Consider the following 15,362-nt stretch of genomic DNA (forward strand, 5'->3'; position numbering starts at 1 on the left):
GTTTGGAGAAGATGCTGTCATTCACCCTCTTATAAAGTCGTCAAACGAAAACAAATGGATAAACGATTTAGACAAGATATATGTATGGTGCGAAAAGTGGTAATTGACTATAAATAATGAAAAATGTGAAGTCATCCACATGAGTACCAAAAGGAATCCGCTAAGTTTCGATTTCACAATAAATAACACAAATCAAAATGCTGCCATTTGACTAAATACGTAAGAGATTACAATTACGGATAGCTTAAACTGGAACGATTACATAGATAATGTTGTGGAGAAAGCAAACCACTACGATTTATTGGCAGAACACTGAGAAAATGCAATAAGTCTACTAAAGAGACTGCCTACACTACGCTTTTACATACTCTTCTGGAAGTTTTCTGTGCAGTGAGGGATCCATATTACACAGGAGCAACGGAGGACATCAGAAAAGTGCAAAGAAGGGCAGCTTGTTTTTTACAATTGCGAATTAGGTGAAAGAGACCCACGGATATGATACACGAATTGGGATGGCAATCATTAAAACAAAGGCGTTTTTCCGTTGCGGTAGGAACTTGTCATTAAATTTCAAACACAAACTTTTTTTATGAGAGTGCAAAAATATTTTGTTGGTGCTCACCAACATTGGGAGGAACGATCATCATAATAAAATAAGAGAAATCAGAACTCTTACGGAAAGATGTTAGGGTTAATTTTTCCCGCGCACTGTTATAGAGCGGAAAGATAGAGAAATAGCTTGAATCTCGTTGGATGAACCCTCTACCAGGCACTAAATTGCGAATTGTAGAGTAATCATGTGAACGCAGATGTTGATGTAGAGGAAGCGATGAACTCACCGGTGTACACAAGTACACTCCTGGAAATTGAAATAAGAACACCGTGAATTCATTGTCCCAGGAAGGGGAAACTTTATTGACACATTCCTGGGGTCAGATACATCACATGATCACACTGACAGAACCACAGGCACATAGACACAGGCAACAATGGCTCAAATGGCTCTGAGCACTATGGGACTCAACTGCTGAGGTCATTAGTCCCCTAGAACTTAGAACTAGTTAAACCTAACTAACCTAAGGACATCACAAACATCCATGCCCGAGGCAGGATTCGAACCTGCGACCGTAGCGGTCCTGCGGTTCCAGACTGCAGCGCCTTTAACCGCACGGCCACTTCGGCCGGCCACAGGCAACAGAGCATGCACAATGTCGGCACTAGTACAGTGTATATCCACCTTTCGCAGCAATGCAGGCTGCTATTCTCCCATGGAGACGATCGTAGAGATGCTGGATGTAGTCCTGTGGAACGGCTTGCCATGCCATTTCCACCTGGCGCCTCAGTTGGACCAGCGTTCGTGCTGGACGTGCAGACCGCGTGAGACGACGCTTCATCCAGTCCCAAACATGCTCAATGGGGGACAGATCCGGAGATCTTGCTGGCCAGGGTAGTTGACTTACACCTTCTAGAGCACGTTGGGTGGCACGGGATACATGCGGACGTGCATTGTCCTGTTGGAACAGCAAGTTCCCTTGCCGGTCTAGGAATGGTAGAACGATGGGTTCGGTGACGGTTTGGATGTACCGTGCACTATCCAGTGTCCCCTCGACGATCACCAGTGGTGTACGGCCAGTGTAGGAGATCGCTCCCCACACCATGATGCCGGGTGTTGGCCCTGTGTGCCTCGGTCGTATGCAGTCCTGATTGTGGCGCTCACCTGCACGGCGCCAAACACGCATACGACCATCATTGGCACCAAGGCAGAAGCGACTCTCATCGCTGAAGACGACACGTCTCCATTCGTCCCTCCATTCACGCCTGTCGCGACACCACTGGAGGCGGGCTGCACGATGTTGGGGCGTGAGCGGAAGACGGCCTAACGGTGTGCGGGACCGTAGCCCAGCTTCATGGAGACGGTTGCGAATGGTCCTCGCCGATACCCCAGGAGCAACAGTGTCCCTAATTTGCTGGGAAGTGGCGGTGCGGTCCCCTACGGCACTGCGTAGGATCCTACGGTCTTGGCGTGCATCCGTGCGTCGCTGCGGTCCGGTCCCAGGTCGACGGGCACGTGCACCTTCCGCCGACCACTGGCGACAACATCGATGTACTGTGGAGACCTCACGCCCCACGTGTTGAGCAATTCGGCGGTACGTCCACCCGGCCTCCCGCATGCCCACTATACGCCCTCGCTCAAAGTCCGTCAACTGCACATACGGTTCACGTCCACGCTGTCGCGGCATGCTATCAGTGTTAAAGACTGCGATGGAGCTCCGTATGCCACGGAAAACTGGCTGACACTGACGGCGGCGGTGCACAAATGCTGCGCAGCTAGCGCCATTCGACGGCCAACACCGCGGGTCCTGGTGTGTCCGCTGTGCCGTGCGTGTGATCATTACTTGTACAGCCCTCTCGCAGTGTCCGGAGCAAGTATGGTGGGTCTGACACACCGGTGTCAATGTGTTCTTTTTTCCATTTCCAGGAGTGTAGAACAACACAGGGTTGCCAGATCTCTCGCCGTGTTGTCAGTCTCATTACTTTTCTCATGCGCCTCGTATGACATTTGTAACCGATTGCACTGCTAACTGCAGGGTGATTACAAATGATCCATCGGGTTTGGATGAATATGTTTAAAAAATAGTCATGTATGCACTGTATGAAAAAGTACATCATTGCAGATGCCTTATGTGCTCTCCTCGTGTTACACGACACACCTGTATGCGGTAGTGAGGCTCAGCCCATAGACTCACCCCATACATTTTGGAACACGTCCACGTCAATGTTCGCCAGCGCAGCAGTAAAGTTATTCTGGAGTTCAGCCAATGTTGTCGGAGAAAGTGGTACGCACACACTGTCTTTACGCATCCCCAAAGAAAAAATCACAAATTGTAAGGTCGGCAGATCCTGGGGGCCACCTGAAGAATGCCAAATCATCCTGGGCACATCGCCCATTCCACCTGTTTGGAAGTTCCTTGTTCAGATGGCGACGCACTCCTCTATGCCCATGCGGTGAATCTCTGTCTTATAGGATTATGAAGCGTGGGTTATCAGCTATGAGCCTCAGAAACAGTGTTTAGGTACGTCGCACCCGTCGCAATTTTCCCAGGAAAAAAGTTGGGTACATAAACGTTGCTACATGACACAGCACAGAGGACATTCGCCTATGGAGAATCTCTTTCAGTCTCCACTGTAACACTGAGATTTTCCGTGCCCCATATGCGGTCGTTCTGACGATTCACTTTGCCGTTTAGATGGAACGTCGCATCACTGAATACGGGTTGGCGGGGAAAATCGTCATCTTCCAGTGGCTCCTGGACACGTTCGCAAAATTAGCGTCTGATGGTGCGCGACTTGTGGATTTCTATGGGCAATGAAGTAACACATCTCGGACCCTCTCCACTGTTTCCTCCACCGCAAGTGGCAGCCGGAACGTTTTCCTCTACAGAGGCAGCCTGTGTCCTTTAACTGTCGAGGCCGCAGCAGAATGCTTTGGTGCGTTGACGGCTGTGTGTTGTACTGTCTTCAGAACGTGTGCTGCATGGTAGTGACGGATTCTGTCTTCTCATATTGCAACACACAAAATGCTTTCTGTCGATTAGTCGCATTTTAACTGTTATCCCCCTGTCACCTGGAGAGTCAAAATGGAGCCTGCAGTAACATAAACAAAGCATTGAAGTATGTTATTTTGATTGGTTATTACTACAAATGAGTGGGCATTATTTATTAGAAGCTATAGAACATGCAAACCCGATGAATGTTTTGTAATCAACCTGTATTCGCTGTGTTGCTGTCAACGTGCAGTGGTGCCTTTCGTCATCGCCCGAACAGGAGGTGGTAGACGAAGACTCGCGCGCCGACTCGTGCTGGGCGATCTCCTCGGCGGACTGCGGAAACTCCAGCAGGGACCCGGACGACGTGGAGATCGTGATCGAGCAGGCGCCGTGCGTCAAGCAGCAGGTGAAGGACCCGTTCGACGAGGACGAAAGCGATTGCGAGGACGACGAAAGCTGCAGCAGCCAGCCGCAGACGCCGACCCCGACGCCGCAGGTAGCGCTGACGATGCCGCCGGCCACGCCGCCCCCGGCGCCCAGCCGGCCGACGCCGACGCCGCCCCCGCAGAAGAAGCCGCGCAACGCGCCCAAGCCGTCGCCGCAGCCGCTTCTGCAGACGCCGTCGACATCCGGCACCTGCCCCCGGCAGCCGCCGCAGGCGCCAGCAGAGCAGCAGCCGCGGGTCAGCCAGAGCCAGCCACAGCCGCCGGCGCCGCCGCCCCCGCCGCCGCCACCGAGGCCGGCCGACCCGCCGCGGCCGCTGCCGGGGTAAGCACTCCGCGGGGCTCGCAGTCCAAAGTCGCGACGTAAAAACACTAAACACCCTGGTTCTCCTCCTTCAACTATCGAATTTTTTGCTATGGATACTCGAGTTTAAGCATTAATTACAAGCCAGCCAAAAGCCAGAAAAATTCCCTAAGATCTGGAAGGTAGCCAATGTAGTAATTATTAAAAAAGGACCTGATAAAGACTCAGCTGAAGCTAAATCTTACAGACCAATTTGCTTATTAGACATTTTTGGGAAATTATTCGAGAAATTGCTTGCTCACAATAATTCAAGAACAGTCTTATTCGCATTTATTACGTTCCTAGCATTTGTAGACTTAGAGAAAGCTTTTGACAATGTTGAATGGAATACTCTCTTTCAAATTCTAAAGGTGGCAGGGGTAAAATACAGGGGCCGAAAGGCTATTTACAATTTGTACAGAGACCAGTCGAGGGGCATGAAAGGGAAGCAGTGATTGGGAAGGGAGTGAAACAGGGTTGTAGCCTCTCCCCGATGTTATTCAATCTGTATATTGAGCAAGCAGTAAAGGAAACAAAAGAAAAATTCGGAGTAGGTATTAAAATCCATGGAGAAGAAATAAAAACTTTGAGGTTCGCCGATGACATTGTAATTCTGTCAGAGACAGCAAAGGACTTGGAAGAGCAGTTGAACGGAATGGACAGTGTCTTCAAAGGAGGATATAAGATGAACATCAACAAAAGCAAAACGACGATCATGGAATGTAGTCGAATTATCTGGTGATGCTGAGGGAATTAGATTAGGAAATGAGACACTTAAAGTAGTTAAGGAGTTTTGCTATTTGGGGAGCAACGTAACTGATGATGGTCGAAGTAGAGAGGATATAAAATGTACACTGGCAATGGCAAGGAAAGCGTTTCTGACGAAGAGGAATTTGTTAACATCAAGTATAGATTTAAGTGTCAGGAAGTCGTTTCTGAAAGTATTTGTATGGAGTGTAGCCATGTATGGAAGTGAAACATGGACGATAAATAGTTTGGACGAGAAGAGAATAGAAACTTTCGATATGTGGTGCTACAGAAGAATGCTGAAGATTAGATGGGTAGATCACGGAACTAATGAGGAGGTATTGAATAGAATAGGGGAGAAGACGAGTTTGTGGCACAACTTGACTAGAAGAAGAGACCGGTTGGTAAGGCATGTTCTGAGGCATCAAGCGATCACAAATTTAGCATTGGGGGGCAGCGTGGAGGGTAAAAATCGTAGAGGGAGACCAAGAGATGAATACATTAAGCAGATTCAGAAGGATGTAGGTTGCAGTAAGTACTGGGAGATGAAGAAGCTTGCACAGGATAGAGTAGCATGAATAGTTGCATCAAACCAGTCTCAGGACTGAAGACCACAACAATAACAACATTGTTATAATACCGCCAACCGGTTTCAACCCGACGTAGGGCTCATCTTCTGGGCGTTTACACCATTGGTCGACTGCTGGTGGTGACAGTCCTGTCTACGCCCAGAAGATGACCCCTACGTCGGGTTGAAACCGGTTGGCGGTATTATAACAATAATAAATGCGAGTAAGACTGTTTTTGAATTATTGATTAATCATACTAATCGCTGCTTCTCTCCACAACCATGTTGTCCAAAAATGCTAGCTGACAGACTGACGGCACACTGAGTGCTGTGCGGGATGAGCAGCAGGCAGTTCGGCTTCAGACCGGGGCGATCGGCAACTGATGCAACCGCTCTGGTGGCCGAGGTCTGTGGCTCTATCCCGTACAAGTACGTTGTTGACATCATGGTTGACATCAGTGGCGCCTTTGACAACCCGTGGTGGCCTTCGCTCTTCTCCTGCTTGCGGGAGAAAGAGTGTCCAGGGCCGCTATATGGTTGCCTGAGGAGCTATTGTGAGGGTCGGGAGGTCTGGCTATCATCCCCTAACGGTAAAGTTGGAAAAACCTTAACTAAGGGATGTCTCCAGGCTTCTGTTTTAGGTCCCATACTTTGGGATATCCACATGGAACCACTTCTAGACAGTTTGCAACAGAATGAAGAGGTGCTAGAGGTGATAACCTACGCAGATGACCTCCTCCTGCTGATTGGCGGCCGGAGCCGCGAAGACATAGAACCCAAAATAGAAAGGGCCATGGCGAAATTGCAACTATGGTGGAATACTACTAAAATGTCCAGTTCACCAACCAAATGAACATACCTATTGCTGAAAGGACAGCTAGTAAGAAATACCACAGTAAGAATTGGGGGCTCACCAGTTCTCAGACGACATGAGACTCGCTACTTGGGAGTTATCATCGATGAAAGGTGGAACTTCGGGAAGCACATTGAATCCGTAACCCAAAGAGCATTACAAGTACTCAATAACCTCATCTCCATAGGACACAAAAGATTTCACCTTCCCCCCACCTAATAAAATTGTACCATAACAGTATACTAACTTCAATAGTGGGTTACGGATCGGTAGTCTGGGCACACAGGCTCACAAGGGTGGTGCCTGCCATGACAGTGAGAAGAATACAAAGGAACATGCTGTTAAGATCTGTAGGGGCTTATAGAACATCTCCAGGTCATCTATTAGGGATAATGGGGCTCTGTCCCCTGGATATTAAAATTCGAGAGCAAGCAGCATGGTACTGGGTTAAGAAAGGGAACGACATGAAAATAGAAAATATTCTGGGAGTTCAGGCTAGGGACAAGGGAGAGATAAGGAGAAGGTGTGAGGACTTATGGCAGGAATCATGGGAAATGGACGAATCTGGCAGAAGAACCTTCAGACTCTTGCAAAATGTTAAAGAAAGGTTAGGCATGAGATACTTCGAAGCAACCCAGGATCTAATTGATTTTGTCACTGGTCATGGCCCCTACCCGACATATCTATGCCGGTTTGGGAAAAAGGCTACACCTGAGTGTGACTGTGGCACATCGGAGGGTACTCCCGACCATGTGGTTTACGAGTGCCCCCTTTTCGATGATGTAGCAGTGACATTAAGACAACAACTACCAAACAATAACACATACGACCTACTAAGACACGAAGAGACTTTTGAAACTTTGAATAACCTGGCAAATGAGGTATCACGTAAAGTTCTGACTGCATACCTGAGGGACTTTCGCGATTAGAACCTAGTACCCTAATCCTGTACCGCCTTTGCGTGGACAGGTCGACTTGTTAGTTGGAATCCGCCACGTGCAGGGCTAGGGGGACTGGGGTACACGTATTCACGATTATGACAGCACCTGATTTGACGTAGGTTAGTTAGTCGTTAGTAGGATTAGAAGTAGATACTAAAATAGGAACCTGCAACGACTAGTAGTTTTGGCCTGCCCAGTGTCAGGGGCACGCTCATCGGGATTAGCTCAATGAGCGAGGACTTGTAGTTGGTTTATACCTATACTGACACATCTGTAGCGCTGCAGGCAAACGGATTACTAACAAGTAGGTAGTAGTTTATAGTTTTAACAAAATCGTAAATTTGCCCATTAACGTGCACTGTTCACACTGTCTGTAGTTTATAAATTAACTGTAATAACTGTAATAGCTGCAAATAACATACAACATTGTATTAATATTAGGACCCACTAACCATTAAGGTGGTGGGTTATTTTGTATAATTATTATGTATTGCAATAAAGTATTTTTTTAAAAAAAGCCAACCAAAAGGCCTCTCGCAAAATAAGTTATCCCTTTTTTTTGTTTTATTCTGCGTTAGGCTGCATGGAGCAATTTGGTTTTAAGGTTCAACGTATTTTTTTCTTTTTAGATTATAGTAAGGACTGTCCGGTTTTCGGCATTTTCGCTACAAACCGCTTGCTTCAAAACTGTAGAACTTGAAATTTGTTTGTCCAATGTTAATGAAATTTTAATATGTTACAGTCACGTAGTGGAAATCCCAAGTTACAGTTCAATCACCCAAACAGAAGTTCTTAAGATTTTTCTAAAGTAACTTTATCTCACCTGAGGATAAACATTTAATGAAAGCGTTGGTTTGTTTTGAATGTCCCCTATAACCACCGTGACCGTACAGTGAGGTACGGATTTTATAAAGAGTGATACTTAAGACCGTTTTTGTTAGTGCTGGTCCGTTGGATTAACAGTAGGCGCAGTGGTGGAATCACGTGCTACGTTGACAGCCACAGGCAAACCATCTTCCGACAGTCCAAAGGTTCGCGACAACGACACATTCATTTTCAAAGCCGTGTACGTTGTTAATCGCGAGGTCCACCACACACAGAAACAGTCTTACATATGAGTCATTATAAAATCCGTATTACACTGTACCGTCAGAGTGGTTGTAGCTTCATATATCCACAAAAGACGCCTTCAAAACAAAGCCACGTTTTTTGTTATGTGTTTATCGTGGCCTGAGAAAAAATTACTTAAGAAAAATCATAAGAACTCTTTTGTGAGCGACTGAAAAAGTCTGTAACCTTAGATTCCCACTGCCAGTATAGGCCCCTTTAACATATTAAAATTTCATTAACATCAGACAAATACATTTCAAGCTATGTAGTTTTGAAGCGAGCAGTTTGTAACGAAGAAACCGAGTAGGACACAATCCTTATTACAACATAAAACAAAAACATATAAGAATATATTGAACGCTAAAATCAAATCACTCCATTTAGCTTAAAGCTGAACTAAACAAGAAAAATAGTGGTATAACTCATTTTGCGACAGGCCTGTTTGTTTGCTTGTAACTAAAGCTTAAACTTGAGTCTCCGTAATAAAAAAGTCCGATGGTAATCTCAACGGACTGGGCGCTCCCTTAAAGAAGTACACCAGTCGGTTTCTAACCCTTTAGATGCTTGAGTCAAGAAACTTCAAAAGAAAAAAAGTACAGGGTGATTCAAAAAGAAAGAACAGATTTCGGTTGTTTACTACAGACAAACTATGAGATACAGAAACACATTACACACATCACTAGATAGAGGAAGGTTGAAAGTTTTATATTCGTACAGACACTATACTGTAAACGCAATGTGAGCACCATGCGTTGCTCGACAAACTTCGAAATGGTAGGCTACTGATAAGAGTTCACACCGAATAACATGGCCGCTAGATGCGCAGTCAGCATGGGATGCATGGGGAGAACGATAGAGGTGGGGGTTACCGGCAGGTGCTGTACGGGAAATGCTGAGAGCTGGAGGGGGAAGTGCCGTTTCAAGAGCGCCACACACGAATGACGGACCGCAGCGATCTGTTGCTTGTGATATCGTCTGCAATCGTTCTCTCTCCTCAACACGCCACACACGAGCGATTTGCCAAGCAATTTCAATCAGTGTTATGAGCATCGCTGTGTCGTGACGTTCTGCTGTGGAAAATGGACTGCTATGTTTAGCAGCGGTTGCAGTTAATTTTCATGCCTTCATGAATTTAAAATAAACGCGACTTATAATTATATTATAAATAACGACAATTAATTATAAATTGGAATTATTAAACTTGTTTTTAACAACTTTTCTTGGGAACTGTAGATTACTTTACAGAATGTATTACATTTTTTACTGGCAACAGATGGATTGTGACCATATCTCCAGCGTGCTAATACAATTCGTTTTACGATTATTAATTCTCAATTCGTTTTTTATTCGTTGGTCTTATAAAATTTAACTTACTTACACAATCTATCGACGTTTCTATAGAGATGTTGTTAATTGCAGCACTATTGATTTCTTTAACTCTTCTTATAAATCGTGTAAAGGAGAGTTAGATTATATGAAATTACTTGAGTTAACTGTGTGGTAGAGTTGCCCTGAACATTTAAATTAAAATGTCCTCTGAACATTACGGTAGCTATGTACGTCATTCTGTTTGGAAGTTAAAAACTTTAATAATGCATATAAATATTTCATAAATAACCAAAAAGTCATAAGAGGGAGCCCATTGTATCATGACTATTACTATGGACTTCCCATCAATACAGCGTTCTTGGGACAAGCTTCAGAATGGTTATCACTGCAAAATCGGTGGGCATATTTTTTCTTAAAGAAAACGCCAATTCTGCTTCCACTTCACTTCTCAGCCTAGTTTGTGGTCCCTGTATAAGTATAAATTCTAACACGAATTTCTTCGTTAGTGCAGGCAAAGCGAAACGAAACAAAACTGAACAACCACACTTGGTAACTAGAGACGTGGGTCCCATATTGCCACACACCACTGGTAACCAGCCAGGCAGTCATATTGCAAGCACAAATCATGTGTATTCCATCAGATTGCCTGCAATTTCCATGCTACTAGTGATCAGCGACCGATCGCTGCGATTTGCCCGCATACGTACGATATACGAAGCGATCGGTCGCCCATGCGACGGACTGCTGCGGTCTCTCACTCATTTGTGGGGCCCTTAAAACTGAAACCTGCACTCACATTTTTTTCTAAATATTGGGTGGAGCTCCTCCACGGACACACTTCCATGGTGACAATTCAAAAAGATTTGTCACCTGTGCTTTGGTTGGTATCTAAGAAGAATTCCTCACAAAATCCGGCGATTTGTTTTCGCCTTGCTTGTTAAACATTTCTAATTTTCAGAGAAGCGTCATGAGTGGCGAATTTGGAGTACAGCCTACACGTTTCTTTTGTTGTCACGTTAAAACGTCCTTCTTTTGCCATAGCACAGCGGAATTTACACGGTGACATCTCACTAACACTTTGTGCAGGCACAACTCCCAGAGAATTTTGAAACAGTGGTTTACTAAGTTTGTTAATTGAGGCAAAGTAAGATCAAGATCAGTAGCGTATGAAAAAACACAAATGAAATATGTAATGTCTTCACTTTGGTTGCTCCAAAACGCATAACATTTCTCGTTTCACCAGATACCGATGGCCTCTAAAAATTAAAGTCTTTCATCGATAAAAGTCAGTAGTTGGTGGATTAACAGGGGAGATAATTGAGTTTTGGGGTCTAGTTTAGCAGGGGATACAACCCGTCGGCTTTGACCAATGACGTCAGAATTGGCCAGAGAGCATGTATTACAAAGATGAAAGAGCTGAGAAGAATGTTCAGAAACAAAGGAATGCAAGAGAGAAAAACTGTACTTCACATATATAAGGGCCAGTAGTATTTTCACGTTAACGATATCGCGTGTTTGTATCTTAGTATTTCTCCGCAAAATACAATGGAAAGAAATGAATGAAATATATTACTAGCAAAGAATACATCACGTTACATGTATGTCAGTTGTATATCGAAACTCTTTCGAACTGCATTGCTTAAGTGCAGTACAGGATACAAGTTCAGCGTACGTCGATTTCTTCGTTTTCACTAGCATTACTGCCCTGTTCTTCACTTGAACGATGTATCCTCCGCTTCGGTAAACCCTACGTGGAACACGGGATACAAATTGTATATGTATTTATTTCGTCTCCGCTATTACTAACAGTCTTTTCTTACGCAAATATCAGTACTACTAACGACATATGTAATATATGTATACCTGACTTCCGTTGACCTCTTTATATGTGCGCTGGTAACGAAAAGGAGGAAATAGACGTACGTTACATTTGCAATCTGTACCTCAATTGAACTATACGGAGACAAGAAGACGACACATGTACAATTTGTATCCCGTACTTCACTCTGGGGTACAGTTTTCTTGTTGCCTTGGACGCTAATAGTATACCATTCGTTACTTGACCTATTAGCTATACGCAACATTTGTATCTTGCTCGCCAATTGACATATATAGTGTCAGTGTAAAGGCGAAGTGAAGGACGGGATACAAATTTAAGTTGTGTCGTCAGTGTAAAGGCGAAGTGAAGGACGGGATAAAAATTTTAGTTGTGTCGGGGGTTTCGCCTGTAATTTAGCAAGTACACATTCGAAAATGTCGCACTGATACTAGTGCTGGGAAACCAAAGAAGATCGACAGCTGAGAAATTTCAATTACGTACTTCACAACATGAAAATACACACATTGGTGGAATAAAACAGTGAAATATGTCAAAATAGTGAAATACAGTGAAAGAAGCAAATGGAAAAGTGAACTTACCACACGGAAAGTGTGGATGAACGGAAGTAACGTATGCAACGACCAAAGGTAATCGTAACAAGTTTTACTTAATAAAATAATATCGCTGTTCATCTGCACAGCTTTGTAAACATATAGCTTTGTAAGAGCGGAACTGTCAAACTGCTGTCAAGTCATAATTAATATTTTATTTTCAACATCTTGACATCATTTACGATCTTATTAAAGCAGTGACAGTTACAAAACAGTCCACTAATGAAGCAATACACACGTCACATGAATTTAGACGTGAGTGTAAGGCAGTTACTTTAATAAGAATGACATTGGCATCCATACCTGTTCTCACCATATCACAAACGGCTTATGAAATATTAGCAATGTTGTAAATATTTCATTATGACCTTATTGCTGGCGCGGCATGATAGCAAATGACTGCTACATCAAATCAGTTTTCTCGAGATTGGTGACACACAGATATCTCCAAGTTTCAGGAAAAATTCAAATATTAGCTAAATTCCATACGCAACAACATGCACCAATCGCAAAGTTATAGTAACTCCTAATTTTCATAGCAAACTCTTTAAATTTCGCTCAGTGTCCTACTTCCATGTAAATATCACAATACCATGACTATTAACGAAATGAAGGGCACATCATCATGAACTTGACTTATAAAGATAGGTAATGAAAAACTGAAATATTTTTGCCAGATAGATTCTATAAAATCGTTTGAGAAAGATTGCATAATGTGCGCCTCGGTCCTGTTATCGCCGACCAGCCATAAGGTAGCAAACACTATCGGTCTTCCCTTCTGAACAAATAAATGAATTCGCCTATCGCACTGGACGAAAATTGGTCAATGCGCATCGGCCACCGTGTCCTGCATGGACTGTATCAGAACATACGGTAGGGATCACGAAGTGTATGCGCGGTAGCGAGCCGCGCCGCTGACGTCAGAGTGAACCCAACAAACGCGCAGTAGCCCGCAGTTGTCATAACGTATTGCGTTGTAATCACCTTTATGAGTGAAAACAATGTTGTTTGCGGCAGTGTAGGTTTTTATTAGTGATTGACAATTGAATACAGTGTTATGCTGTAATTATCAGTGCACTGAGTAATGTTTAAGAGTAAGATTTTGACAATTGAGTACAGTGTTATGCTGTAATTATCAGTGCTCTGAGTAATGTTTAAGAGTAAGATTTTAAGTGAAAAATAATGGTTTGCCGTGTGATCTCCAGTTGGGCGAACCACAACAGACAAATAAGTAAGTGAAGAGTTAAGTTTTGTATATTTCATAAAAGACAATGAGACGAAATGAAAATGCATAAATGCTTGTAAACGTGCAGATTCGTTTTTAGTTTGAAGTGCCCTTGTCTGCTCAGTACATGTTACTGATTTGGATCATCAAAAAGATTTGAAAAGTGAACTGTAACAGGTGACTGTGATTAGCACATTTGTATAGTAAGCTAACTGACCACGTAAATGTCCAGAAAAGATCTGGCTTCAAACAATTTCACGAACATCTTTAACGAAACGAACTGAAAGTTTTATGGAATTCGTTTTGAGAATGGAAAGATAATTTCAACATTTCGAGGGAAAGTTGATTGATCGTCATGCAAAAGTTCATGTAAGATTTAAGGGACATAATAAATGAGCCGTATCCAGGAATGGACGACTTCGTTGTAATGTATTTTGTAAGCGCACGTACATTCATCAGAATGAAAACTATCGACAAGCAAAAAATGCAAAGGCGGTAAACGAACTGAGAGCGAAAATCGACAAAAACCTAAAAAAAATTATAAAAGTTGTAAGATAAATTTCCAGTACAGAAAAAGCGAACATGTAATTGCAGTTAAACAATTTAAAATAATATTATAAAGCTCGATAGCAAGAATAATAACAACGATAATAATACACTAAAACATGGAAAATATCTATTAAATTCTTACCTTTTTTATGAGTTAAACATATGTGTGCCGTGTGCCTATAAGCTTCAGTGCAATGTTGTGTGGTGAATCACAGTGACGTCATAACTCACAACCCATCTGCACATGACACATACCATGTATTGTAGTATCCATGTGGTAGACCATTTGATTCCATAAGCGAATCAACAGCTCCCTTTTTATTGATTCGAGAGCTTAAGAAATTCGACTTCTCAGCTTCTGAAGAGTAGCTGGAATAGGTGGGACAACGCCTGTGTTTCATGTATCCCCACAGGTGTGAGGTGTGGTGACCTAGGAGGCCAAAAGCAATGAACAAGATCTTGTTATTCACCTCTTCCAATCCAACATTGTGGGATAGTGTCGTTACGATAACGCCGCATCTCAAGGTGAAGCTGAGGTGGGGCTCCGCCATGCATAGAAGTGAAATCACTCGAACCTTCGTGACGTTGAGGAAACAACCAGTTTTGCAGCATGCCCAGGTATGACATTACTGTCACAGTTCCACCCGCAAAAAAGAAAGATCTATAAAGTCACGGCTCAAAATACATTCCATTTCGGTGATCTCTTCCATGTTCGACGGCGACGCCAGGATTTTGTAATAGATGAAAAGTCGACTCGACTGTAAAGATGAGTTGTTTGGAAAAAGTTTCCTCTGCCATATCCTGGAGAAATGAAATGCAAAATTCGTGGGTTCCATGTGAATGCATCTGAGATGCGCTGGATATTTTCGTCAGAGATGCGAGGCCGACCAGTACTCTCCTCTTTGCATATGCAACCAACTTCCAAGAATTTAGTATCCCTTTCACAAACCTACTTGCGCACACGCTGCTTCTTTCTGAATGGATGGCAGGATGCACGTTGCATTTGAAAAATGGGTTGATTTCTCGCAAATTCCAACACACAAAATGATTCCTTTTGTAGTGTAGTTGCTATGTTGTTACAAAAAACAACAGTGCAGCTGCGTCAAAACTTCGGACCTTCCTCTCTGACGTGCACAATATGTTTCCATCTTTTATAGTTTGTCTGTAGTAAACAATTGAAATCTGTCTTTTTAAACCACCGGACAGTAAAAGCTGTTGTTGTGACAGGTAGTAAATGGTTTAGTTGGTTCGTTGGTTTTTGGGGGAAGAGACCAAA

General features: G+C 43.6%; 1 protein-coding gene across 1 annotated transcript in view; it reads left to right on the forward strand.

Moving 5' to 3' along the window:
* Positions 1-4,267: 4,267 nt before the first annotated feature.
* LOC126251316 (uncharacterized) overlaps positions 4,268-15,362 on the forward strand; it is a 32,126-nt gene continuing 21,031 nt past the window's right edge. The window contains exon 1 of the mRNA XM_049951645.1: positions 4,268-4,316. The gene's annotated coding sequence lies outside the window, so the exon portion shown is untranslated. The remainder of the gene's footprint in view (positions 4,317-15,362) is intronic.

Source organism: Schistocerca nitens, chromosome 4 (assembly GCF_023898315.1).
Source record: "Schistocerca nitens isolate TAMUIC-IGC-003100 chromosome 4, iqSchNite1.1, whole genome shotgun sequence".
In the NCBI taxonomy this organism is placed as follows: Eukaryota; Metazoa; Arthropoda; class Insecta; order Orthoptera; family Acrididae; genus Schistocerca; species Schistocerca nitens.